The sequence below is a fragment of the Pleurodeles waltl genome, chromosome 4_1 (genome assembly GCF_031143425.1).
Source record: "Pleurodeles waltl isolate 20211129_DDA chromosome 4_1, aPleWal1.hap1.20221129, whole genome shotgun sequence".
Lineage (NCBI taxonomy): Eukaryota > Metazoa > Chordata > Amphibia > Caudata > Salamandridae > Pleurodeles > Pleurodeles waltl.
Genome location: NC_090442.1, coordinates 5266325 through 5291855, shown reverse-complemented (window position 1 = coordinate 5291855; position 25531 = coordinate 5266325). Strand labels below are relative to the sequence as shown.

General features: G+C 51.7%; 1 pseudogene; it reads right to left on the bottom strand.

Moving 5' to 3' along the window:
- Positions 1-4796: 4796 nt before the first annotated feature.
- LOC138288394 (zinc finger protein 157-like) overlaps positions 4797-25531 on the bottom strand; it is a 37302-nt pseudogene continuing 16567 nt past the window's right edge.

Below are 25531 nucleotides of genomic sequence, written 5' to 3'. Positions count from 1 at the left end.
AATATCAGATCGCTGCTGCAAGAGGCTCTCAGGGGGCCAGTGATGTAGCAAGTCCAGGAACATTACTGCAATATCAGATCGCTGCTGCAAGAGGCTCTCAGGGGGGCCAGTGATGTAGCAAGTCCAGGAACATTACTGCAATATCAGATCGCTGCTGCAAGAGGCTCCCAGGGGTCCCAGTGATGTAGCAAGTCCAGGAACATTACTGCAATATCAGATCGCTGCTGCAAGAGGCTCTCAGGGGCCCAGTGATGTAGCAAGTCCAGGAAAATCACTTCAATATATTTGTTGCCACTTCTCAGTCATACAAACACATTGGACAAGTGGTTAGGTGTTCTTACAGGATCATCCCCCAATTGCCCAAGTGCCCACGTCCACTTTAGCTTTTCCACAAAAAATGAAACATGAGTTAGACACCTTGAGAGCTATTCACAAAGGTATCTTACACCTCCGAGTAATCTACGTGTGCAACTAACTTTGCTACTTTTAGGTATTTACTGCTACAAGTGTAAAGTTATTCAAAAGTGTGGACTTGCATGTCTCTACACCCTTAAACAGAGGTGGAGCAAAATTTATAAACGTAACTTACTACAGCAAAAATGGAGCAATCTAAAGTGCAGCATCACACATGGCCAACCAGTGATAATGCAAAACCCTCCCTTAGAAAATACTGAAGGCTTTAAAATAGAACTCATTACGAAATAAAGCCATAGTAAAATAATGTATATTGCCTTTTAAAGCTAGGCATACATTCAAAAGAATATTACATAGTTACATGTATTTGAAAAATAATTAATTCATGGTAAAATATGTTAACCTTTTAATTGAAAAATATATTGTAACTATTAAAATTTAATTTCAATTAATTATATGCATAGCTTTTTATAAGGCTGTGTCCCCTCTGAACTGAGGTGTCTAAGGCAATTAAGGAATTTTGAGTACATAAAAAGAAAATACAATGATTTTACATTAGGTAGGATTTTTTAAACACATCTTAAAAAATATTCAACACTTTTAAAATCAATTTAATATTTAATTAAAATACAAGTTAATAAACCCCTCCCTAAAGTCCTCCTTACTACTCCTTTAGCCTTTCCCCTTTATTCATAGGTATTTCCCAACGTACAGCCACTCCCCCTGTTCCTCCCACATTTACTACTAAAACGTATACTATGGTGTGTGGAAACTGGACAGTCAGAGCAGATAACTCCACACAGCAAAAGATGGGAGCGGCAGAACTTCCGCACGCAGGTTTGTGAGTAGCATCTTGTAATACTTTAGTAGTACTATAAATGTACAACAGAGATTATTTGTGTGACTCTCTTGGATGTAACTGATGTGATTCTAAAGCTCGTGAAACTTTCATCATCAGTCGGGAAGCAGGCTCCATTTGTAGCAAAAAAGGAAATGGAAAGAGGTCATTAGGACTATTTCTTGTGGCTTGTTCAGCATCTGCTCGCTCCGCTCTGCGCAGCTCCACCTGTTGCTTCTGCTGCGATCGAAGTGAGAGCCTGCCTGACTCTCGTTGAGGCCCACCTCCACCCACAGGTACACGCCTGCGCCTGATCCATGGTGGACCAATGGCCATCTGTGTGTGAGTATCTGTGTTCTATCATCTTTATTTTCTTCACTTTTTGCATTGTTGTTTATCCTTTCTTCCTCCTTGCTATTAGTGCCTTTCCCTCTCCCCGCGCTCCATTTCCCTGCCGCTGCTGTCCCTGTGGCCCCGCCCCCTCCCTGCAAAGATCTTTCTCACCCTCCCGCCTCCCAGGTGACTGGACCCTCCTGCCTCCCTCCCCTTCTTAATGGCGGCCACCAAAGGCAAGCCCGTCTGCGCCCGTCCGAACCTGGACCTCACCTAGCTCCACAAACCCATCCATCGCTACAACACAAAGACCCTCCACACGCTGAACGCACGACGTTCCACCGCCTGCCATCTTGCATCACTCAGAGATACCCATGGACCTTTCTCCTGCTTCTACTGCCACCGCACCCTACACTAAACACTGGACCCTCCCACCACTGGACCATCGAACATCCACCGTGGGCATCTCAACTGCATTCTCCTCAACATACGCTCCCCTCTACAAACATGTCGTAGAACTCTGGGACCTGCTAGATTCAATCCACCCAGACATCGCCTTTCTCACCGAAACATGAGCGAACCCAGAATCACCACCGGACATCGCCATCACCATCCCCAGTAACTACAAATTGCTCTGCAAAGACCAGCACGCTCGGACAGGTGGAGGCCTGGCCATCGCGCACGCACACACACAAATCCACCTTCTGACTGCCAACCAACGCAGAAGAACACTCACCCCTCAGAGAGCACCTCCATTTCCAGATCCATGTCATCCCTTCCGCGGCACCCTCAACTACTGGCCACCCGGCCCCTACCCAACCTTCAGTGACTCCATTGTTGATATCTTCTCTCCCAACGCACTTGCCTCCTCAAACTACTTTCTCCGCAGCAACCTCAACAACAACATCGAAAACTGGAACGACCTCATCACCACCTCCCTGCTTGAGAACCTCACCACTATAGTCATCAAGCACCTGGCCACCTTGTCAACACACATCGCTGGATACACACTCGACCCCATTTTCTCAGTCAGCAACAACATCACTGTCGACACCTCCACGCCACACTGGACCGACCACCACTGCATTAATTTCTCTATCACCACATCGATCGTCCATACCCGCTCACTCCGTTCCCCATGTAGGAAATGGAACCAGATCACCGAGGAGCAGCTCACCAACACCCACAGCAAGTCACCTCCACCCCTCACCACAGATGCAAACATCTCAGCACAGAACATCCAAACATAGATCTTCAAATGCGCCAACACCCTAACACCGCTCCGCATGGCCTCAGCTAAATACAACTTCAAGAAGGCCCCCTGTTCTTCCCCCACTACAGACATACCTGCAGATGGCTAGAAAAAGGATGGAGAAACAGCAAGTTCCTGGAAGACCTCGCAGCCTTCAAATCTGCCATCAAATCCCACTTCAAAAGCCGCCCTGCAGGACCATATCAGCACTACCGCACAGAACACCAAAGAGCTCTTCACCGTGGTCAAAGAGTTCACCAAACCCCATTCGGAAGTGGCAAATATCCCTCCACCGCAGGACCGCTGCAACAGACTAGCCACATTCTTCCACCAAAATCAAAGACATCTACAATAGTTTTGGACCCGAAGACCCTCAGAGTCTACCAACAACACTCCAGCTCGGACCCTCCGAACCTTCACAGATCCTGCACTGCTGGACCTCCCTCACCACAGACAAGACCCGCTCTATCATGAGCAGCATCCACTCCCACCATACCTGTCAGAACCTATGGCAATCAGCTGGGGAGTTCCACAGGGCTCCTCCCTGAGCCCCACATGCTTCAAAATTTACATGGTACCGCTCGCATCTATCGTCAGGAACTACAGACTGAACATCGTTTCCTATGTCAATGACACCCAGCTGATCATCTCAATGACCGAAAGACCTTCAACTGCCAAGTAGAATTTCCACAACGGGGGTGGAAGAAGTCGCTGCCTGGATGAAGCTGCCTCAAGCTCAACTCTGACAAGACCAAGATCCTCAACCTGGGTCCCTCCACATAAGCCTGGGATGACTCCTGGTGGCCTGCTAGCCTCAGCAACCCCCCCACCCCAACAAACCACGCACACAACCCCGGCTTCATCGCTCACCATGACCCGGCAAGTCAAATCAGTCGTATCCTCATGCTTTCACACACTCTAACTTCTCTGTAAGATCTTCAAATGGATGCCTAATGACTGCCGCAAAACCGTAACCCACGCCCTGATCACCAGCAGACTCTTACTATGGCAACGCCCGCTACGCTGAAACCATCCAGAAGAACTTGAAGAAACTACAACACATCCAAAACTTCTCCGCCGGACATCCCTCGCCGCGAACACATCAGCAGACACCTTAGAGACCTCAACTGGCTTCGAGAAAAGGAGCAACTTCAAACGCCTCGTCCATACTTATAAGGCTCTCCATGTTGTAGGACCCACCTACTTCAACCACCGCATCACCTTCCACTCCCCGCCAGACCTCTCCGCTCAACAAGCACTAGCCACCGGACCCCGCATACGGAAGGCTGGAGGAAGATCCTTTGCCTCCCTCGCGGCAAAAAACTAACACCTTGGCTCTTCACCTCAGGCAGTCACCGTCATTACCTCAATTCAGAAAGGACCTCAAGACCTAGCTCTTCGACTGAAGCACAGAGGATCGACCCCCAACAGTGCCTTGAGACCCTTACGGGGGAGTAGCTGCGCTCTATAAATTATGACTGATTGAAGAATGATTTGAAATTGGTTGGCTTTGTCTTTAGTAGTACAAACACTGGAGAATGAGGTCGTGGAACATTACAGAGATTAACTACCAGTCCTTCCAGCACTTTTAGTTGTTCTCAATGATCAGCCCTAAGTGGCAAAGACATCAACAGACGCAGGTCCCATAGAGACTTAAGACAAATGGACTCCTACTGCAGCTTATTAAGGCTGAAAACAGTCTGAGGTTATTTACATTCCAAATCATAGCGGTGTGGCTTCAAAGTTCAGGGTGAACTTTACCTTGTGGGTTGGTGCCATGGCTCAATGGCACGCAGGGAGCAAAACACACTGAATGGAATGAGGCCACAAATAGTGACTGAGGAATGCGTTTAATTCAACCATTTCCATCCTTCAATGCATGCTTTTCTGAGTAGACAGTGTGTAGGAACTGATGGATTTATATCTTTGTGGTTTCTTCATGTGAAGGTTTTGTAATGCTGAAACCTCCTTCCCAGGGTTGACAGTAAGTACCTTTTATTCACCTACATTGTCTAACTCATGTAGATAGGATGCTTTTACAAATGAAGTTTTTGTCAGATTGAGATAAATGATCCTTTATTTCTCGTTGTGCGTTCTCTTCTGTTGAATCAAACTGAATCTCCAGCTGATGCTTGTCTGGCATTTAGAACAACTACAAGGTTTTGTCTAGTGTGAGTTCTCTTGTGGCAAGTAAGACCAGATTTCTGACTGAAGCTTTTCCAGCATTCAGAGCACTGATAAGGTTCTTCCCCTGTGTGGATTCTCATGTGTCGAATGAGACTGGCCTTACAACTGAAGCTTTGTTGGCACTCTGAGCACTGATAAGGTTTGTACCCAGTGTGAATTCTCTTATGTTGAGTGAGATTGAAGCTTTTCTGGCATTTAGTGCATGGATAAGGCTTTTCACCAGTGTGTGCGCTCATGTTGAGAGAGCCGGGTTTTCTGCCTGAATCTTTTGTTGCATTCAGAGCACCGATAAGGCTTTTGCCCGGTGTGGATTCTCTCATGCACTGTTAGAATCCATTTGTGCTTGAAGTTTTTTTGTCATTCAGAGCACTGATATGGTTTTTCTCCTGTGTGAGTTCTCTCATGTTGAGTGAGACCAGATTTCTGACTGAAGCTTTTCCAGCATTCAGAGCACTGATATGGTTTTTTCCCAGTGTGAATTCTATCATGGTAAGTGACAGTTATTTTCCGACTAAAGGTTTTCTGGCATTTAGAACACTGATATGGTTTGTACCCAGTATGGGTTCTCTCATGCTGATATAAACTGGATTTCAGACTGTAGGAGGCTGGACTGGCTTGTAGTGGGTACCAAGGGGTACTTACACTCTGCACCAGGTCCAGGTATCCCTTATTAGTGTAGAAGAGGTGTTTCTAGCAGCTTAGGCTGAACTAGGAGACATGTAAAGCTCCTACTATACCACTGGTGTCATATGCACAATATCATAAGAAAACACAATACACAGATATACTAAAAATAAAGGTACTTTATTTTTATGACAATATGCCAAAAGAATCTCAGTGAGTACCCTCAATATGAGGATAGCAAATATACACAAGATATATATACACAATACCAAAAATATGCAGTAATAGCAAAAGGAAGTAATGCGAGCAATGTATAGTCACAATAGATTGCAATGGGAGCACATAGGTATAGGGGCAACACAAACCATATACTCCAAAAGTGGAATGCGAACCACGAATGGACCCCAAACCTATGTGAGCTTGTAGAGGGTCGCTGGGACTGTAAGAAAACAGTGGGGGTTGGAAAAATACCCCACCCCAAGACCCTAAAAAGTAGGTGTAAAGTGCACCTATATTCCACAGAGAGCACAGAAGTCGTGATAGGGGAATTCTGCAAGGAAGACCAACACCAGCAATGCAACAAAGGTGGATTTCCTGACGAGAGTACCTGTGGAACAAGGGGACCAAGTCCAAGAGTCGCGACAAAGTCGAGATGGGGCAGGTGCCCAGGAAATGCCAGCTGAGGGTGCAAAGAAGCTGCCACCGGATGGTAGAAGCTGTGGATTCTGCAAGAACGAAGAGGACTAGGAACTTCCCCTTTGGAGGATGGATGTCCCACGTCGTGAAGAAGCTTGCAGAGGTGTTTCCACGCAGAAAGACCGCAAACAAGCCTTGCTAGCTGCAAGGGTCGCAGTTAGGGTTTTTGGATGCTGCTGTGGCCCAGGAGGGACCAGGATGTCGCCAATTGCGTGAGGAGACAGAGGGGGCGCCCAGCAAGACAGGGAGCCCTCACAGAAGCAGGCAGCACCCGCAGAAGAGCCGGAACAGGCACTACAAAGAGGAGTGAACTGGAGCTCACCCGAAGTCACAAAAGAAGATCCCACAACGCCGGAGGACAACTCAGAAGGTTGTGCACTGCAGGTTAGAGTGTCGGGGACCCAGGCTTGGCTGTGCACAAAGGAAATCCTGGAAGAGTGCACAGGAGCCGGAGCAGCTGCAAATCACGCGGTACCCAGCAATGCAGTCTAGCGTGGTGAGGCAAGGACTTACCTCTACCAAACTTGGACTGAAGAGTCACTGGACTGTGGGAGTCACTTGGACAGAGTTGCTGAGTTCCAGGGACCACGCTCGTCGTGCTGAGAGGGGACCCAGAGGACCAGTGATGCAGTCTTTTGTTGCCTGCGGTTGCAGGGGGAAGAGTCCGTCGACCCACGGGAGATTTCTTTGGAGCTTCTAGTGCAGAGAGGAGGCAGACTACCCCCACAGCATGCACCACCAGGAAAACAGTCGAGAAGGCGGCCGGATCAGTGTTACAAGGTTGCAGTAGTCGTCTTTGCTACTTTGTTGTGGTTTTGCAGGCGTCCAGAGCAGTCAGCGGTCGATTCCTTGGCAGAAGGTGAAGAGAGAGATGCAGAGGAACTCTGATGAGCTCTTGCATTCGTTATCTAAAGAATTCCCCAAAGCAGAGACCCTAAATAGCCAGAAAAGGAGGTTTGGCTACTTAGGAAGGAGGATATGCTAGCAACACAGGTAAGAGCCTATCAGAAGGAGTCTCTGACGTCACCTGCTGGCAATGGCCACTCAGAGCAGTCCAGTGTGCCAGCAGCACCGCTGTTTCCAAGATGGCAGAGGTCTGGAGCACACTGGAGGAGCTCTGGGCACCTCCCAGGGAAGGTGCAGGTTAGGGGAGTGGTCACTCCCCTTTCCCTTGTCCAGTTTCGCGCCAGAGCAGGGCTGGGGGATCCCTGAACCAGTGTAGACTGGCTTATGCAGAGATGGGCACCATCTGTGCCCATCAAAGCATTTCCAGAGGCTGGGGGAGGCTACTCCTCCCCAGCCCTGACACCTTTTCCCAAAGGGAGAGGGTGTAACACCCTCTCTCTGAGGAAGTCCTTCGTTCTGCCTTCCTGGGCCAAGCCTGGCTGGACCCCAGGAGGACAGAAACCTGTCTGAGGGGTTGGCAGCAGCTGCAGTGAAACCCCGGGAAAGGTAGTTTGGCAGCACCCGGGTCTGTGCTAGAGACTCGGGGGGATCATGGAATTGTCTTCCCAATGCCAGAATGGCATTGGGGTGACAATTCCATGATCTTAGACATGTTACATGGCCATGTTCGGAGTTACCATTGTGACGCTGTACATAGGTAGTGACCTATGTACAGTGCACGCGTGTAATGGTGTCCCCGCACTCACAAAGTCTGGGGAATTTGCCCTGAACAATGTGGGGGCACCTTGGCTAGTGCCAGGGTGCCCACACACTAAGTAACTTAGCACCGAACCTTTACCAGGTAAAGACATATAGGTGACTTATAAGTTACTTAAGTGCAGTGGTAAATGGCTGTGAAATAACGTGGACGTTATTTCACTCAGGCTGCAGTGGCAGGCCTGTGTAAGAATTGTCAGAGCTCCCTATGGGTGGCAAAAGAAATGCTGCAGCCCATAGGGATCTCCTGGAACCCCAATACCCTGGGTACCTCAGTACCATATACTAGGGAATTATAAGGGTGTTCCAGTATGCCAATGTGAATTGGTGAAATTGGTCACTAGCCTGTTAGTGACAATTTGGAAAGAAATGAGAGAGCATAACCACTGAGGTTCTGATTAGCAGAGCCTCAGTGAGACAGTTAGGCACCACACAGGGAACACATACATATAGGTCACAAACCTATGAGCACTGGGGTCCTGGCTAGCAGGGTCCCAGTGACACATAACAAACATACTGAAAACATAGGGTTTTCACTATGAGCACTGGGCCCTGGCTAGCAAGATCCCAGTGAGACAGTGAAAACACCCTGACATACACTCACAAACAGGCCGAAAGTGGGGGTAACAAGGCTAGAAAGAGGCTACTTTCTCACACAACCCCCCCCCCCCCAAAACGAAGGACAATAAGGCTAACCTTGGCCAGTTGAGACTTTATTGTCTAAGTGGTGATAAGTAGAGAGTAGCTCTGCAATAGACTGGTTACTCCCTTTATCATCCACAATATGGTTACTTCCCTGTGGGGATGTAAACCACCCTGTTTGAAGTTTTTTAGCTAAGCAACAATGTGAAGATGTAGTTTCAGAGTTTCTATCAGTAAGTTTTATTTTACAGCAGTGGGAATTGTCCACTGAACCTATTTGTAGTGATGAAAATGCCAGACAGGGAAGCTGTCTCAGTAGAGCCATAGCTGGGCAAAAACTTTGTCCATATGGCTGGAAGAGAGAACAGGGATGCTGTTTCTCTTGAGTTGGAGCAGGGCAGGGATGCTGTCCTATGAGCTCCACACTAGGGCAGGGAGGCTGTCCTAAGTGTTGTGAGGCAGTGCAGGGTTTCTGCACTAAAGTTTCTCTGGGAGGGTTGGAGGGAGGCTCCATGTTAACTAAAATGGTGCCCTTTTTCTCACCAATGTTAGTTATCCCACAGAGAGGTACTTCTACCTCAGGGAGTACAGCTTTGCCAGCTGATGATTTCCCTGGAACAGGTGCCACCCCAAGAGAGGTTTCTCCCACCACAGGAATGATATCCTGATTGGCAGGGTGGTTAGGGGATACTGTGATACCCTTTTTACCTGTTGTTGGGGAGGGAACCTGAGTTTTTAGGCCTTCTCTCCTTTGCTTTTTCATTTCAGTAGAAATGAGAGGGAAAAATTCCTCTGGGATGCCCAGCATGGTTGCATGGGCATAAAACTCTACATCAGCCCAACCTGAGGCCTCTAGGTCATTACCTAAGAGACAATCTACAGGTAAGCTAGGTGATACTACCACCTGCTTAGGGCCAGTAACTCCACCCCAACTAAACTAAATTATAGCTAAGGGAAGAAACTTAGTGGAGTTATGGACATCAATAATCTTATACTGTTGTCCAATGATGTGTTGTTCAGGATGCACTAGGTTTTCAGTCATCAAAGTGATACTGGCACCTGTGTCCCTGTAGGCCAAGGCCTCAACACCATTTATTGAAACTGTCTGCCTGTACTTATCCATTGTAAGGGGACAAGCAGCCAGTGTGGCAAGGCCAATGCCACTAGATGTGACAGAAACTGTCTTGGGACTGACTACCCCAGTTTCTATTATGGACCCATAAGTGAACCCAACTACACCCTTAACTTGACTGTTGCCAGCAGTCCCACCACTAGTACCACTACTGCTAGGGGCACTAGAGCTTGATGTATTAGTGGTGGTAGGCTCAGGGGGTTTACCTGGACAGGACTTATCCCCTGGCCTATGGCCTCTGTTTTTACACACAAAGCACCAAGGCTTTTTAAATTGTGTAGGTTGAGAAGAAGAGAAAGAATTTGTTTTATCCCCACCCACTGAAGAGTGTTTAAGATTTGAAGTGGGATCTTTGGTTTTACCCTTATCCCCATGCTTATCTTGAGATTTCTCACCATCTTTCTTCTTGCCATCCTTGTCACCACCTGTATGAACTTTTCTGTTCACCCTTGTTCTGACCCATTTGTCTGCCTTCTTTCCCAATTCTTGGGGAGAGGTCAGATCAGAGTCTAGAGAGGTACTGGTGTAACAAATCAGATACACAATTATTAAGAATATGCTCTCTCAGGATTAAGTTATACAGGCTTTCATAATCAGTAACTTTACTGCCATGTAACCACCCCTCCAAGGCCTTCACTGAATGGTCAACAAAGTCTACCCAGTCTTGTGAAGACTCCTTTTTGGTTTCTCTGAACTTCATCCTGTACTGTTCAGTGGTTAAGCCATAACCATCCAGGAGTGCATTCTTAAGAACTTTGAAATCATTTGCCTCACTTTCTTTCACAGTAAGGAGCCTATCCCTACCTTTTCCACTAAATGATAGCCATAGGATAGCAGCCCACTGCCTTTGAGGGACATCCTGTACAACACAGGCCCTCTCAAGTGCAGCAAACCACTTGTTAATGTCATCCCCCTCCTTATAAGGGGGAACTATTGTGAGAAGGTAGCCTCTTTCTAGCCTTGTTACCCCCACTTTTGGCCTGTTTGTGAGTGTACGTCAGGGTGTTTGTCACTGTTTTCACTGTCTCACTGGGATCCTGATAGCCAGGCCTCAGTGCTCATAGTGAAAACACTATGGTGGTCATTCTGACCTCGGCGGTAAAAGGCGCCTACCGCCGGTCAGAAATCCTCCATAATCCCGCCGCGGTCGCGGAAACCCGCCACGGTCATTCTGACCCGCAGAAGGCAAACCTCCGAAAATCCGACCGCCACAACAGACCGCCAGACCAGCGGTCGGCGGAAAGGTGGAGGTGACCAAACCTCCACCGCCACGCCAACAGAAATACGCCCATCCCATTACGACCCACGAATCCACGCGGCGGTCATTCAAACGCGGTATTCCATTGGCGGGACACACCGCCGCGGTCAGAATACACACAAACGAACAAAACTCAGCCACATTGGACGATTTGAATCCCACACACCTGATACACATACACACACCACTCCCACACACACAATACAATATAAAACACACACCCACATCACCCACAAACCCCTACGCTAAAAAATTCGTCAAGAAGGCAAGAGCGAGACACCAGCATCCAAAAAATAACAGCCACAGCCACTCAACACCATCACCCACACACTATCCACACACAAAACAACACACACCACCACACTCAACTCACTTAAATACACATACTCCACCCCACACATCATACACACCACCCCATGGCACCCCAAAGACAACCCCGCTTCACAGACGAAGAACTCAGGGTCATGGTGGAGGAAATCGTTCGGGTAGAGCCCCAGCTGTTCGGCACACAGATACAATACACCAGCATTGCCCGGAGGACGGAGCTATGGCAGAGGATTGTCGACAGGGTCAACGCAGTGGGACAGCACCCCAGAAATCGGGAAGACATCAGGAAGCGATGGAACGACCTACGGGGGAAGGTGCGTTCCATGGTATCCAGGCACAACATCGCCGTGCAGAAGACTGGCGGAGGACCCCCACCTCAACCCCCACAATTCACATCATGGGAGGAGGAAGTCTTGAACATCCTGCATCCTGACGGCCTCGCAGGAGTCGGCGGAGGAATGGATACTGGTAAGTTGAAGCTTCAATACTGCTTCCCCCCCACCTGCATGCCAAATCAGACCCCAAACCTCACCCCCATCCTCGAACCCCACCCTCACCCCCACCCCCATCGTCACCCCCACCCTCACCCCCACCACCATCCTCACCCCCACCACCATCCTCACCCCCACCCCCAGCACACCTATTCCCCGCCAATGTCTCACCATCACAACCCACACATCCCAAAACCTAGGCCTGCATGCGTCCACTAAGCATGGACACCCATCACCAAAGCATGCCCAATGCATATACACATCCCCCCCACAAGCCACCCTCACCAAAGCCCCCACACACGAATGCCAGCACTTGGGGACACGAGAACCCACAGATACACCCATATGCCACACATTGAAACTATAACCATACCTCTATACCCCTGCAGGACCCGACCGTCAACACACCGCGGCGGAGGGGCCAGAATTCTCCACACCCCCCACCCAAGAGGCCGTCAGCGATGACAGCAGCTCTGTCGACCTGGACACCGATGACCAGCCCGGACCATCGGGGACCTCTGGACAGTCGGTTCCCCTCACACAGGCCCAGGCCACTACAGACCCAAACCCCTCTGGGAACACCAGCACAGCTCCCACCCAGCGGGCCCATGCCTCTGTCTCCAGGGCACGTCAATCTGCGGTGTGTCTACCACTACAGGGCACCCAGGATAACCCACCACCCCAACAACAACAGGGACCTGGGGGCAGTGGTAGTGGGCACACCGGCCAGGCGGCAGAGGCCCAGGGAAACAGGGGAACTCGGAGGGCAGCTGTGCGACAGGGGGGGGAGGAGAGGCCCAGGGAACCCACTCTCCACGAGGTCCTCACCACCATCATGGGAGCATACAACCGCTCCCAGGAGACGATGGCGACGGTACTGGCCCGGTTCCAGGAGATCCAGGTGCTGCAGGAGGAACACTATCGGGGGTACAGGGAGGACATCAGAGCCATCAACACCACCCTGGTTACCATGGTAGGGCTGCTGCAGGACCTCGTCAACAACAGGGCGGACACTGAACAACACCCAAGGGCCCCTGCCACTAGCCTGGACCAAGAACAGCCAACCACCTCCGCCGGCGCTAGTGGACAGGAGGCCCCCGCACAGCAGCAGCCCACCAGACCCCCACCTCCTGCAGGAGAAGAACCACCCCGCAAGAGGGCCCTGAGATCTCGCAAGAAGACAGAGTAGGATGTCAAGACCCCCGCCAGCAATGGATACCACCTGATGTCATCCCACTGTCCCACATAGTCACCCTGTCCATCCTTGAACTGCCCATGCTCCATCTCTCCACAGGCCTCTGGACAATGCACCTGTGTGACTGTTACTCTGGACTCTGCCATGGACATTCCTTCACCATAGCCCCCACCCACTTGAAACCACCCATCCCATTTTGAGCACTTAAATAAACACCTATTTTGCACCAAAATATCTGGAGTCTGGCTGTGATTTCAATAGATTGTAATTGACATGACAGTGCAAATATGTCCTTGTACATGGTGAAGTCAACAAACAGCTGCCACAAAGCTGTAGTCCATGGGGAAACGAAGCACAGGACTCGTAGTGGGGACCCCAGATCTGAAATAGGGAGGGAAAAGCCAAAACTCAGTCATCATACACTGGGGCAAATAGACAGGCAGCAGAGATGCTGGAGAGTAGTTAACTTTTACTAAATTATCTTTGAAATGTTGTCTGTGTCCTATTGGAAGTACTGTTCAATGATTCTGTCCCTGTTGTCTGTTTCAGCCCCGTCGTCTTCCTCCTCGTCACTCTCCTCAGGTTCCACCGCTGCCACAACACCACCGTCTCGACCATCCTCCTGCAGGAAAGGCACCTGGCGGCGCAAAGCCAGGTTGTGAAGCATGCAGCAGGCCACGATGATGTGACACACCTTCTTAGGTGAGTACATTAGGGATCCACCTGTCATATGCAGGCACCTAAACCTGGCCTTTAGGAGGCCAAAGGTGCGTTCGATCACCCTCCTAGTACGCCCATGGGCCTCATTGTACAGTTCCTCTGCCCTGGTCCGGGGATTCCTTACTGGGGTCAGTAGCCACGACAGGTTGGGGTACCCAGAGTCCCCCACTAGCCATACACGGTGTCTCTGTAGCTGTTCCATCACGTAAGGGATGCTGCTATTCCTGAGGATGTAGGCGTCATGCACTGACCCTGGGAATTTGGCATTTACATGCGAGATGTACTGGTCAGCCAAACACACCACCTGGATGTTCATTGAATGGTAATTTTTTCTGTTCCTGTACACCTGCTCCCTGTCTCTTGGGGGAACCAAAGCCACATGGGTCCCATCAATGGCACCAATTACGTTGGGAATATGTCCAAGGGCGTAGAAATCACCCTTCACTGTAGCCAATTCGCCCACCTCAGGGAAAATGATGTAGTTCCTCACGGATTTCATCAGGGCAGACAACACTCTGGATAACACCTTCGAAAACATGGGCTGAGACATCCCAGAAGCAATTCCCACGGTTGTCTGAAATGACCCACTTGCCAAGAAATGTAGTACTGACATGACCTGCACCAGAGGGGGAATCCCTGTGGGTTGGCGGATGGGGGACATCAGGTCGGGCTCCAGCTGGGCACACAGTTCATGGATAGTGGCACGGTTAAGACGGTAGGTCAGGATAATGTGGCGTTCTTCCATTGTCGACAGGTCCACCAGCGGTCGGTACACGGGAGGATTCATCCGTCTCCTCGCCCAACCCAGCGGACGGTGCCTAGGAAGGACAACATGGAGCACACAGTCAAGCAACCCACAGGTACGTACTCACAGCTAGCACAGTATACGATTCTCTATGCAGTGAATGGCGTGTCTGAGTGGCTATGCAAGGCCTAGGCCTGTGTGACGCAGTTGAAATTGAGCCATGTGGGCCCTGGAAATGGCGGCTGCCTGACCTGTGAAGTGTGACAATGGGATGTGAGGTCAATGCGCTGGCGTGGCACACCGCGGCGGGCGGCGGGCGAAGACCGCGGCGCAAAGCCGCATTGGTTAACATTGAAGCCTATGGGTTTCAGGAGCCAATGGCGAAGGGCGCCGGCGGTGGCGGGACGCACCGCCGCGGTACGCACCGCCGCGGACGTGACCGCCATTTTCTATCTACTTATCCACTTGCGACTTAAACTTTCACAGGAGAGGACCTATACTGCAAGTGTTGCTGTGACCTCGGTCTGGAAGGGACAATGGCTGCTGCGCCTGGGGAAAGGGCCCCTGCCTTCACTGGAGAGGAGTTGGAGAAACTTGTGGATGGGGTCCTCCCCCAGTATGCGCTACTCTACGGTCCTCCAGACCAACAAGTGAGTTTAATTCAATATGGATTTGGGGCCACTGGCTGGCTTGGGGGCCTGGCGGGGGGCCTGGCGGGGATGGGGGGGCATGTTGGGCCTGGCGGGGGGCATGGCGGGGGGCCTGGCGGGGATGGGGGGCATGTTGGGCATGGCGGGGGGCATGGCGGGGGGCCTGGCGGGGATGGGGGGCATGTTGGGCCTGGCGGGGGGCCTGGCGGGGATGGGGGGCATGTTGGGCATGGCGGGGGGCATGGCGGGGGGCCTGGCGGGGATGGGGGGCGTTGGGCCACTGGAAAGGAAAATGCTGAGAAACTTGAACGTGGTATTTCTCCCTCCCTGTACGTGTCACATAGGTCCGCGCCCATGAGAAGATCGGGATTTGGCGTGCCATCGCCAAGGAAGTCCGGGCCCTGGGGGTCCACCATCGACGGGGCACCCACTGCCGCAAGAGGTGGGAGGACATCCGCCGCGGGACCAAGAAGACCGCCGAGTCTCTGCTGGGGATGGCCTCCCAACGTAGGCGGGGTGCCTGCCGTCAACTGAGCCCCCTGATGTTCCGGATCCTGGCGGTGGCCTACCCTGAATTGGATGGGCGCGTGAGGGCAGCACAGCAGACACAAGGGGGTGAGTACAAGCATTATCTACTCTGTTGTCGCGCAGTGGAGGTGTCTGGGTGGGGGAGGAGGGCTGGGGGTCCCCCTAGGCCAGGGCGATATCTGTAGGCTGGGCACCCCCGTAAGCCCCTGTGTCCCCAGCCACCACCCTCAGTAGTTTGTCAGTACAGCCATCCCTGGGCCGTGTCATCCATGGGTGCAGTTGTCAACTCTAGGCGTGTAGGGCATGTTCCACGGAATGCGTAGCGTACCCCAAGTGCGCAACTTAGTGCAGGGGGCATCTGTGTCTGTCATGTCCGCTAACTGTACCGGAGATCCATGTACTCAATATCCCTTTATTTCTCTCCCCCCCCCCCCCTTTTTGTTTGTCTTTCTGTGCTTGTGTGCATCAGCATCATCAGGCGGAGGAGAAGTGGCATCGGGGCAGGAGGGAGCTGCATCTCACATGGCCCAGGAGGGCCATGCCACAGAGTCAGACTGGACCAGTGAGACGGAGGGCGAGGGGAGCTCCACGACGGGGACGACTGGACCCTGCAGCGACACGGACACGTCCTCGGAAGGGGGCTCCCTTGCGGGGGTGGCACCATCCGTGCCCCCCGCCATTACAGGTACAGCCGCCACCCAGCGCACCATCTCCGCCCTCCCAGCAGCCCCTCAGCGTTCGCCCCGTGCCCGCTCTGCCAGGAAGCCGGGCATCTCCTTCGCCCCAGGCACCTCAGGCCCTGCCCCTGTTACCCCCGCTGCCCTCAGTGAGGAGGTCATTGACCTCCTCCGAACGCTCATTGTTGGGCAGACTACCCTTTTGAATGCCATCCAGGGGGTGGAGAGGGAGGTTCATCGCAGCAATGCGTACCTGGAGGGCATTCATTCGGGTCAGGCTGCCCATCAGCGATCGTTCCAGGCTCTGGCCTCAGCACTGACGGCAGCCATTGTCCCTGTCTCCTGCCTGCCTCTACTAACTCCCTCCTCCCAGTCTCCTGTTCCTCTGCCTGTCCCACCCACACCATCAGACCAGCCTGCACACACCTCAACACCCAAGAGAAGCTCATCCAAACATAAGCACCACAGATCACGCAGACATTCACACACGCAACATTCCGATGCAGACATGCCAACAGTCACTACCACCTCTGTGACCCCCACCTCCTCGTCTCCCTCCTCCCTCCCTGTGACGTCTACACTCACACCTCCATTCACCTCACCATCAGCCAGTGTTTCCATCACCAGCACACCCTCCACTCCAGTCCGCACACGTGCAGTCACCACCCCCACTGCCATTTACACGTCCCCTGTGTCCTCTCCCACTGTGTCTGTCACCCCCTCTTCCACACCACACAAACGCAGCCACCCACCCACCCAACAGCCATCCACCTCACGACAGCCTATCCCTCCTGCACCTGCACCCAAAGACAGCAAACGTGACTCACCTACAACCACATCCTCTCCCTCCACTCCCATTCCCACTGTACCTACCACTCTCCATTGTCCCAAGAAGCTCTTCCTCGCCACTACTAACTTCTTTCCTGACCCTGAGCCCCCCCCTCCTTCTCGTCGGGGTAAGAAGAGCACCTCAGCCACCACCAGCCCTGCAGCCCCCTTGACAAGGGTGCAGGGGTATTGGAGCCCGCCAGCCCGCATGTCTGGATCTTCGCCCAGCAGCAAGGGGACAGCCAGCCCACCCCCTGGGAAGAGGAGCATAAGGCGGAAGGGTCGCCGCAGGAGCCCGCCTTCTACATCCCCCCCGGACACCACCCAGAGACAGTCACCAGCCACAGCTCCAAAGGGAGGAAAGGGCCACAGGCCCACGACTAAGGAGGGCAAGGGCAGCAAGTCAGAGAGGTCAGGCAGCAGGCCTGCTGCCCAGGAGGAGCCCACAACCCCCATAGCCGCTGCCCCGGGAGGAACCGGCACAGCTGCCCCGGGAGAGCCCACCACCCCCATAGCCGCTGCCCAGGGAGGACCCAGCCCAGCTGGCCAGGAGGGCCCCACCACCCACAGCCCAGGTGGGCAGTGAAGGAGCACCATCCCCGCTGCCCAGGAGGGCACCACCAGGCAATTAGCAGTTGGCCATAGACCGTCCGCCGTCTCAAGAACCGCTGAACTGGGCCCCGGCGTCTCAAGAACCGCTGAACTGGGCCCTTCAGGGCAAGGAGCGCTGAACTGGGCCCCGCCGTCTCAAGAACCGCTGAACTGGGCCCTTCAGGGCAAGAACCGCTGAACTGGGCCCTTCAGGGCAAGGACCGCTGAACTGGGCCCTACAAGGCAAGGAGCGCTGAACTGGGCCCCGCCGTCTCAAGAACCGCTGAACTGGGCCCTTCAAGGCAAGGAGCGCTGAACTGGGCCCCGCCGTCTCAAGAACCGCTGAACTGGGCCCTTCAGGGCAAGGAGCGCTGAACTGGGCCCCGCCGTCTCAAGAACCGCTGAACTGGGCCCTTCAGGGCAAGAACCGCTGAACTGGGCCCCGCCGTCTCAAGAACCGCTGAACTGGGCCCTTCAGGGCAAGGAGCGCTGAACTGGGCCCTACAAGGCAAGGAGCGCTGAACTGGGCCCTTCAAGGCAAGGAGCGCTGAACTGGGCCCCGCCGTCTCAAGAACCGCTGAACTGGGCCCTTCAGGGCAAGAACCGCTGGCCCTTTGGCAGACGTGGCAGGGCAGGATCTATCTCGGGCAGGGCTGCAGGATGTCCTCTGGCCAACTTGCCTCCTCCAGTGGCAGTGGGGTCTGTTATGGACTGTATGGACTGTGGCTTTGCTCTCCCCAGGATGGCCCAGTGGGCAGGCCACCCACTGTATGGACTGTATGGACTGTGGCTTTGCTCTCCCCAGGATGGCCCAGTGGGCAGGCCACCCACTGTATGGACTGTATGGACTGTGGCTTTGCTCTCCCCAGGATGGCCCAGTGGGCAGGCCACCCACTGTATGGACTGTATGGACTGTGGCTTTGCTCTCCCCAGGATGGCCCAGTGGGCAGGCCACCCACTGTATGGACTGTGGCTTTGCTCTCCCCAGGATGGCCCAGTGGGCAGGCCACCCACTGTATGGACTGTTTGGACTGTGGCTTTGCTCTCCCCAGGATGGGCCAGTGGTCATGGAGTCCCCTCGTGGATCTGGCGTCGTGTACTCAAGTGGCTGAGGTGCCCCCCCTTCCCTTCCCCCTGAGGTGCCTGTCCTATTTTCTTTCTGATGCCCCTGCAGTGTTCTCTCCGTGGAGTTCTTGTCGTGGGACTGGGCCTTGCCCCTTTGCACAGGACCCCTGTGATCCACGGACAGTGGTTGGACTACATTTAGTAGCTGTATATATTTTGTACATAGTTTATTTATTAATTGGGATTACTGGTGTCCATATTTCAATATATCTGCCCGTTTATGATCTCTTCTTTTGGTCTTTGCATTATTTCGGAGGGGGGTGGTTTGTGGGTTGTGACAGTGATCTGTGGGAATGCATTGATGTGTGTGTTGTAGTGGGTGTGGGTGGGTGGGTGTGTGCCGGTAATCTTTTCCCTCCCCTGTGTCGTAGGTGCAGTACTCACCGATGTCTTCCGCGCCGCCGGGCGTGCTCCTGGTATATGAGCAGGAATAGGAGTGCGGGGATGACCTGCAACTCTGGCTCCATACTGCCGGAATCTCGCGTGGAGTGCGTAGAGGTGAGCGTTTTCCCGTTCGTAGTCTGTTTCCGCCGTGTTCTTATCGGCGGTGCTCCCGCCCCGGAAAAGGTGGCAGATTGGTGGGTCGTAATAGGGTGGGCGGTACATTGTCTGCCGCAGGGCTGTTGGCGGGAACCGCCGCGCTGTTTGTTTGTACCGCTGTGGCGGTCGGAGTGTTAAGTTGGCGGGCTGTGTTGGCGGTTCCCGCCAGGGTCAGAATTGCATATTTTAGACCGCCGGCCTGTTGGCGGCTTGGCCGCCGCTTTATCACCGACCGCCAGGGTCAGAATGAGGGCCTATGTTTTCAGTATGGTTGTTATGTGTCACTGGGATCCTGCTGGTCAGGACCCCAGTGCTCATAGGTTTGTGGCCTATATGTATGTGTCACTGGGACCCTGTCACACAGGGCCCCAGTGCTCATAGGTGTGCATGTATATGTTCCCTGTGTGGTGCCTAACTGTCTCACTGAGGCTCTGCTAACCAGAACCTCAGTGGTTATGCTCTCTCATTACTTTCAAATTGTCACTAACAGGCTAGTGACCAATTTTACCAATTTACATTGGCTTACTGTGTAGGAGGCTGGACTGGCTTGTAGTGAGTACCAAGGGGTACTTGCACCTTGCACCAGGCCCAGTTATCCCTTATTAGTGTATAGGGTGTCTAGCAGCTTAGGCTGATAGATAATGGTAGCTTAGCAGAGCAGCTTAGGCTGAACTAGGAGACGTGTGAAGCTACTACAGTACCACTTAGTGTCAAATGCACAATATCATAAGAAAACACAATACACAGTTATACTAAAAATAAAGGTACTTTATTTTTATGACAATATGCCAAAGTATCTTAGAGTGTACCCTCAGTGAGAGGATAGGAAATATACAAAAGATATATATACACAATAGCAAAAATATGCAGTATAGTCTTAGAAAACAGTGCAAACAATGTATAGTTACAATAGGATGCAATGGGGAAACATAGGAAGAGGGGCAACACAAACCATATACTCCAAAAGTGGAATGCGAACCACGAATGGACCCCAAACCTATGTGACCTTGTAGAGGGTCGCTGGGACTATTAGAAAATAGTGAGAGTTAGAAAAATAACCCTCCCAAGACCCTGAAAAGTGAGTGCAAAGTGCACTAAAGTTCCCCTAAGGACAAAGAAGTCGTGTTAGAGGAATAATGCAGGAAAGACACAAACCAGCAATGCAACAACTGTGGATTTCCAATCTAGGGTACCTGTGGAACAAGGGGACCAAGTCCAAAAGTCACAAGCAAGTCGGAGATGGGCGGATGCCCAGGAAATGCCAGCTGCGGGTGCAAAGAAGCTTCGACTGGACAGAAGAAGCTGAGGTTTCTGCAGGAACGAAAAGGGCTAGAGACTTCCCCTTTGGTGGACGGATCCCTCTCGCCTTGGAGAGTCGTGCAGAATTGTTTTCCCGCCGAAAAGACGCCAACAAGCCTTTCTAGACGCAAATCGTGCGTTTGGCATTTTTGGACGCTGCTGGGGCCCAGGAGGGACCAGGAGGTCGCAAATTGGACCTGAAGAGAGAGGGGACGTCGAGCAAGACAAAGAGCCCTCACTAAAGCAGGTAGCACCTGGAGAAGTGCCAGAAACAGGCACTACGAGGATGCGTGAAACGGTGCTCGCCGAAGTTGCACCAAGGAGTCCCACGTCGCCGGAGACCAACTTAGAAAGTCGTGCAATGCAGGTTAGAGTGCCGTGGACCCAGGCTTGGCTGTGCACAAAGGATTTCCGCCGGAAGTGCACAGGGGCCGGAGTAGCTGCAAAGTCGCGGTTCCCAGCAATGCAGCCCAGCGAGGTGAGGCAAGGACTTACCTCCACCAAACTTGGGCTGAAGAGTCACTGGACTGTGGGGGTCACTTGGACAGAGTCGCTGGATTCGAGGGACCTCGCTCGTCGTGCTGAGAGGAGACCCAAGGGACCGGTAATGCAGCTTTTTGGTGCCTGCGGTTGCAGGGGGAAGATTCCGTCGACCCACGGGAGATTTCTTCGGAGCTTCTGGTGCAGAGAAGAGGCAGGCTACCCCCACAGCATGCACAAGCAGGAAAACAGTCGAGAAGGCGGCAGGATCAGCGTTACAGAGTTGCAGTAGTCGTCTTTGCTACTATGTTGCAGGTTTGCAGGCTTCCAGCGCGGTCAGCAGTCGTTTCCTTATCAGAAGGTGAAGGGGGAGATGCAGAGGAACTCGGATGAGCTCTTGCATTCGTTATCTAAAGTTTCCCCAGAGACAGAGACCCTAAATAGCCAGAAAAGAGGGTTTGGCTACCTAGGAGAGAGGAAAGGCTACTAACACCTGAAGAAGCCTATCAGCAGGAGTCTCTGACGTCACCTGGTGGCACTGGCCACTCAGAGCAGTCCAGTGTGCCAGCAGCACCTCTGTTTCCAAGATGGCAGAGGTCTGGAGCACACTGGAGGAGCTCTGGACACCTCCCAGGGGAGGTGCAGGTCAGGGGAGTGGTCACTCCCCTTTCCTTTGTCCAGTTTCGCGCCAGAGCAGGGGCTAAGGGGTCCCTGAACCGGTGTAGACTGGCTTATGCAGAATTGGGCACATCTGTGCCCAACAAAGCATTTCCAGAGGCTGGGGGAGGCTACTCCTCCCCTGCCTTCACACCATTTTCCAAAGGGAGAGGGTGTCACACCCTCTCTCAGAGGAAGTTCTTTGTTCTGCCATCCTGGGCCAGGCCTGGCTGGACCCCAGGAGGGCAGCTGCCTGTCTGAGGGGTTGGCAGCAGCAGCAGCTGCAGTGAAACCCCAGGAAGGGCAGTCTGGCAGTACCAGGGTCTGTGCTACAGACCACTGGGATCATGGAATTGTACCAACAATGCCAGGATGGCATAGAGGGGGCAATTCCATGATCATAGACATGTTACATGGCCATATTCGGAGTTACCATGGTGAAGCTACATATAGGTAGTGACCTATATGTAGTGCACGCGTGTAATGGTGTCCCCGCACTCACAAAGTTCAGTGAATTGGCTCTGAACAATGTGGGGGCACCTTGGCTAGTGCCAGGGTGCCCTCACACTAAGTAACTTTGCACCTAACCTTTACCAGGTAAAGGTTAGACATATAGGTGACTTATAAGTTACTTAAGTGCAGTGTAAAATGGCTGTGAAATAACGTGGACGTTATTTCACTCAGGCTGCAGTGGCAGGCCTGTGTAAGAATTGTCAGAGCTCCCTATGGGTGGCAAAAGAAATGCTGCAGCCCATAGGGATCTCCTGGAACCCCAATACCCTGGGTACCTCAGTACCATATACTAGGGAATTATAAGGGTGTTCCAGTAAGCCAATGTAAATTGGTAAAAATGGTCACTAGCCTGTTAGTGACAATTTGAAATAAATGAGAGAGCATAACCACTGAGGTTCTGGTTAGCAGAGCCTCAGTGAGACAGTTAGGCACCACACAGGGAACATATACATGCACACCTATGAGCACTGGGGCCCTGTGTGACAGGGTCCCAGTGACACATACATATAGGCCACAAACCTATGAGCACTGGGGTCCTGACCAGCAGGATCCCAGTGACACATAACAAACATACTGAAACCATAGTGTTTTCACTATGAGCACTGAGGCCTGGCTATCAGGATCCCAGTGAGACAGTGAAAACAGTGACAAACACCCTGACATACACTCACAAACAGGCCAAAAGTGGGGGTAACAAGGCTAGAAAGAGGCTACCTTCTCACACAACCCCCCCCCAAACGAAGGACAATAAGGCTAACCTTGGCCAGTTGAGACTTTATTGTCTAAGTGGTGATAAGTAGAGAGTAGCTCTGCAATAGACTGGTTACTCCCTTTATCATCCACTATATGGTTACTTCCCTGTGGGGATGTAAACCACCCTGTTTGAAGTTTTTTAGCTAAGCAACAGTGTGAAGATGTATTTTCAGAGTTTCTATCAGTAAGTTTTAGTTTAGAGCAGTGGGAATTGTCCACTGAACCTATTTGTAGTGATGGAAATGCCAGACAGGGATGCTGTCTCAGAAAAGCCATAGCTGGGCAAAAACTTTGTCCATATGGCTGGAAGCGAGAACAGGGATGCTGTTTCTCTTGGGTTGGAGCAGGGCAGGGATGCTGTCCTATCAGCTCCACACTAGGGCAGGGATGCTGTCCTAAGTGTTGTGAGGCAGTGCAGAGTTTCTGCACTAAAGTTTCTCTGGGAGGGTTGGAGGGATGCTCCATGTTAACTAAAATGGTGCTCTTTTTCTCACCAATGTTAGTTATCCCACAGAGAGGTACTTCCACCTCAGGGAGTCCAGCTTTTCCAGCTGATGATTCCCTTGGAACAGGTGCCACCCCAGGAGAGGTTTCTCCCACCACAGGAATAGTATCCTGAATGGTAGGGTGGTTAGGGGATACTGTGATACCCTTTTTACCTGTTGATGGAGAGGGATCCTGAGTTTTCAGGCCTTCTCTCCTTTGCTTTTTCATTTCACTTGAAATGAGAGGGAACAATTCCTCTGGGATGCCCAGCATGGCAGCATGGGCATAAAACTCTACATCAGCCCAACCTGAGGCCTCTAGGTCATTACCTAAGAGACAGTCTACAGGTAAGATAGGTGATACCACCACCTGCTTAGGGCCAGTAACTCCACCCCAACTAAACTGAATTATAGCTAAGGGAAGAAACTTAGTGGAGTTATGGACATCAATAATCTTATACTGTTGTCCAATGATGTGTTGTTCAGGAGGCACTAGGTTTTCAGTCACCAAAGTGAAACTGGCACCTGTGTCCCTGTAGGCCAAGGCCTCAACACCATTTATTGAAACTGTCTGCCTGTACTTATCCATTGTAAGGGGACAAGCAGCCAGTGTGGCAAGGCCAATGCCACTAGGTGTGACAGAAACTGTCTTGGGACTGATGACATCAGTTTCCACTATGGACCCATAAGTGAACCCAACTACACCCTTTGCTTGACTGTTGCCAGCAGTCCCACCACTAGTACCACTACTGCTAGGGGCACTAGAGCTTGATGTATTAGTGGTGGTAGGCTCAGGGGGTTTACCTGGACAGGACTTATCCCCTGGCCTATGGCCTCTATTTTTACACACAAAGCACCAAGGCTTTTTAATGTGTGCAGGTTGGGAAGAAGAGGAAGAATTTGTTTTATCCCCACCCTCTGAAGAGTGTTTAAGATTTGAAGTGGGATCTTTGGTTTTACCCTTATCCCCATGCTTATCTTGAGATTTTTCACCATCTTTCTTCTTATTGCCATCTTTGTCACCCCCTGTATGAACTTTTCTGTTCACCCTTGTTCTGACCCATTTGTCTGCCTTCTTTCCCAATTCTTGGGGAGAGGTCAGATCAGAGTCTACCAGGTACTGGTGCAACAAATCAGACACACAATTATTAAGTATATGCTCTCTCAGGATTGTGTTATACAGGCTTTCATAATCAGTAACTTTACTGCCATGTAACCACCCCTCCAAGGCCTTCACTGAATGGTCAATGAAATCAACCCAGTCTTGTGAAGACTCCTTTTTGGTCTCTCTGAACTTTATCCTGTACTGTTCAGTGGTTAAGCCATAACCATCCAGGAGTGCATTCTTAAGAACTGTAAAATTATTGGCGTCATTTTCTTTCACAGTAAGGAGTCTATCCCTACCCTTTCCACTAAATGATAGCCATAGGATAGCAGCCCACTGCCTTTGAGGGACATCCTGTACAACACAGGCCCTCTCAAGTGCAGCAAACCACTTGTTAATGTCATCCCCCTCCTTATAAGGGGGAACTATCTTGTGCAGATTCCCGGAATCATGCTCTTTTGCAGGATGACTATGGGGAATACTGCTGCTGCCACCATGGGTATCTAAACCCAACTTCTGTCTTTCCTTCTCTAATTCTAAAGACTGTCTATCCAAATCCAGCTGTTGCTTCTTGAGCTTCAGTCTGGTTTGTTCCACTCTCAATCTATTGAGCTCCCTTTCTAACAATCTGTCATCAGGGTGGGTGGGAGGGACATTTCTAGATACAGAGGTATGATGGGAATGAACAGAAGGAGACCTGTCCCTTACAGAGGGCACCCTAACAGCTTGGCTACCAGTATAATGTGAGAGCACACCATCAGTATGGTGTGATTCAACCTCTGTA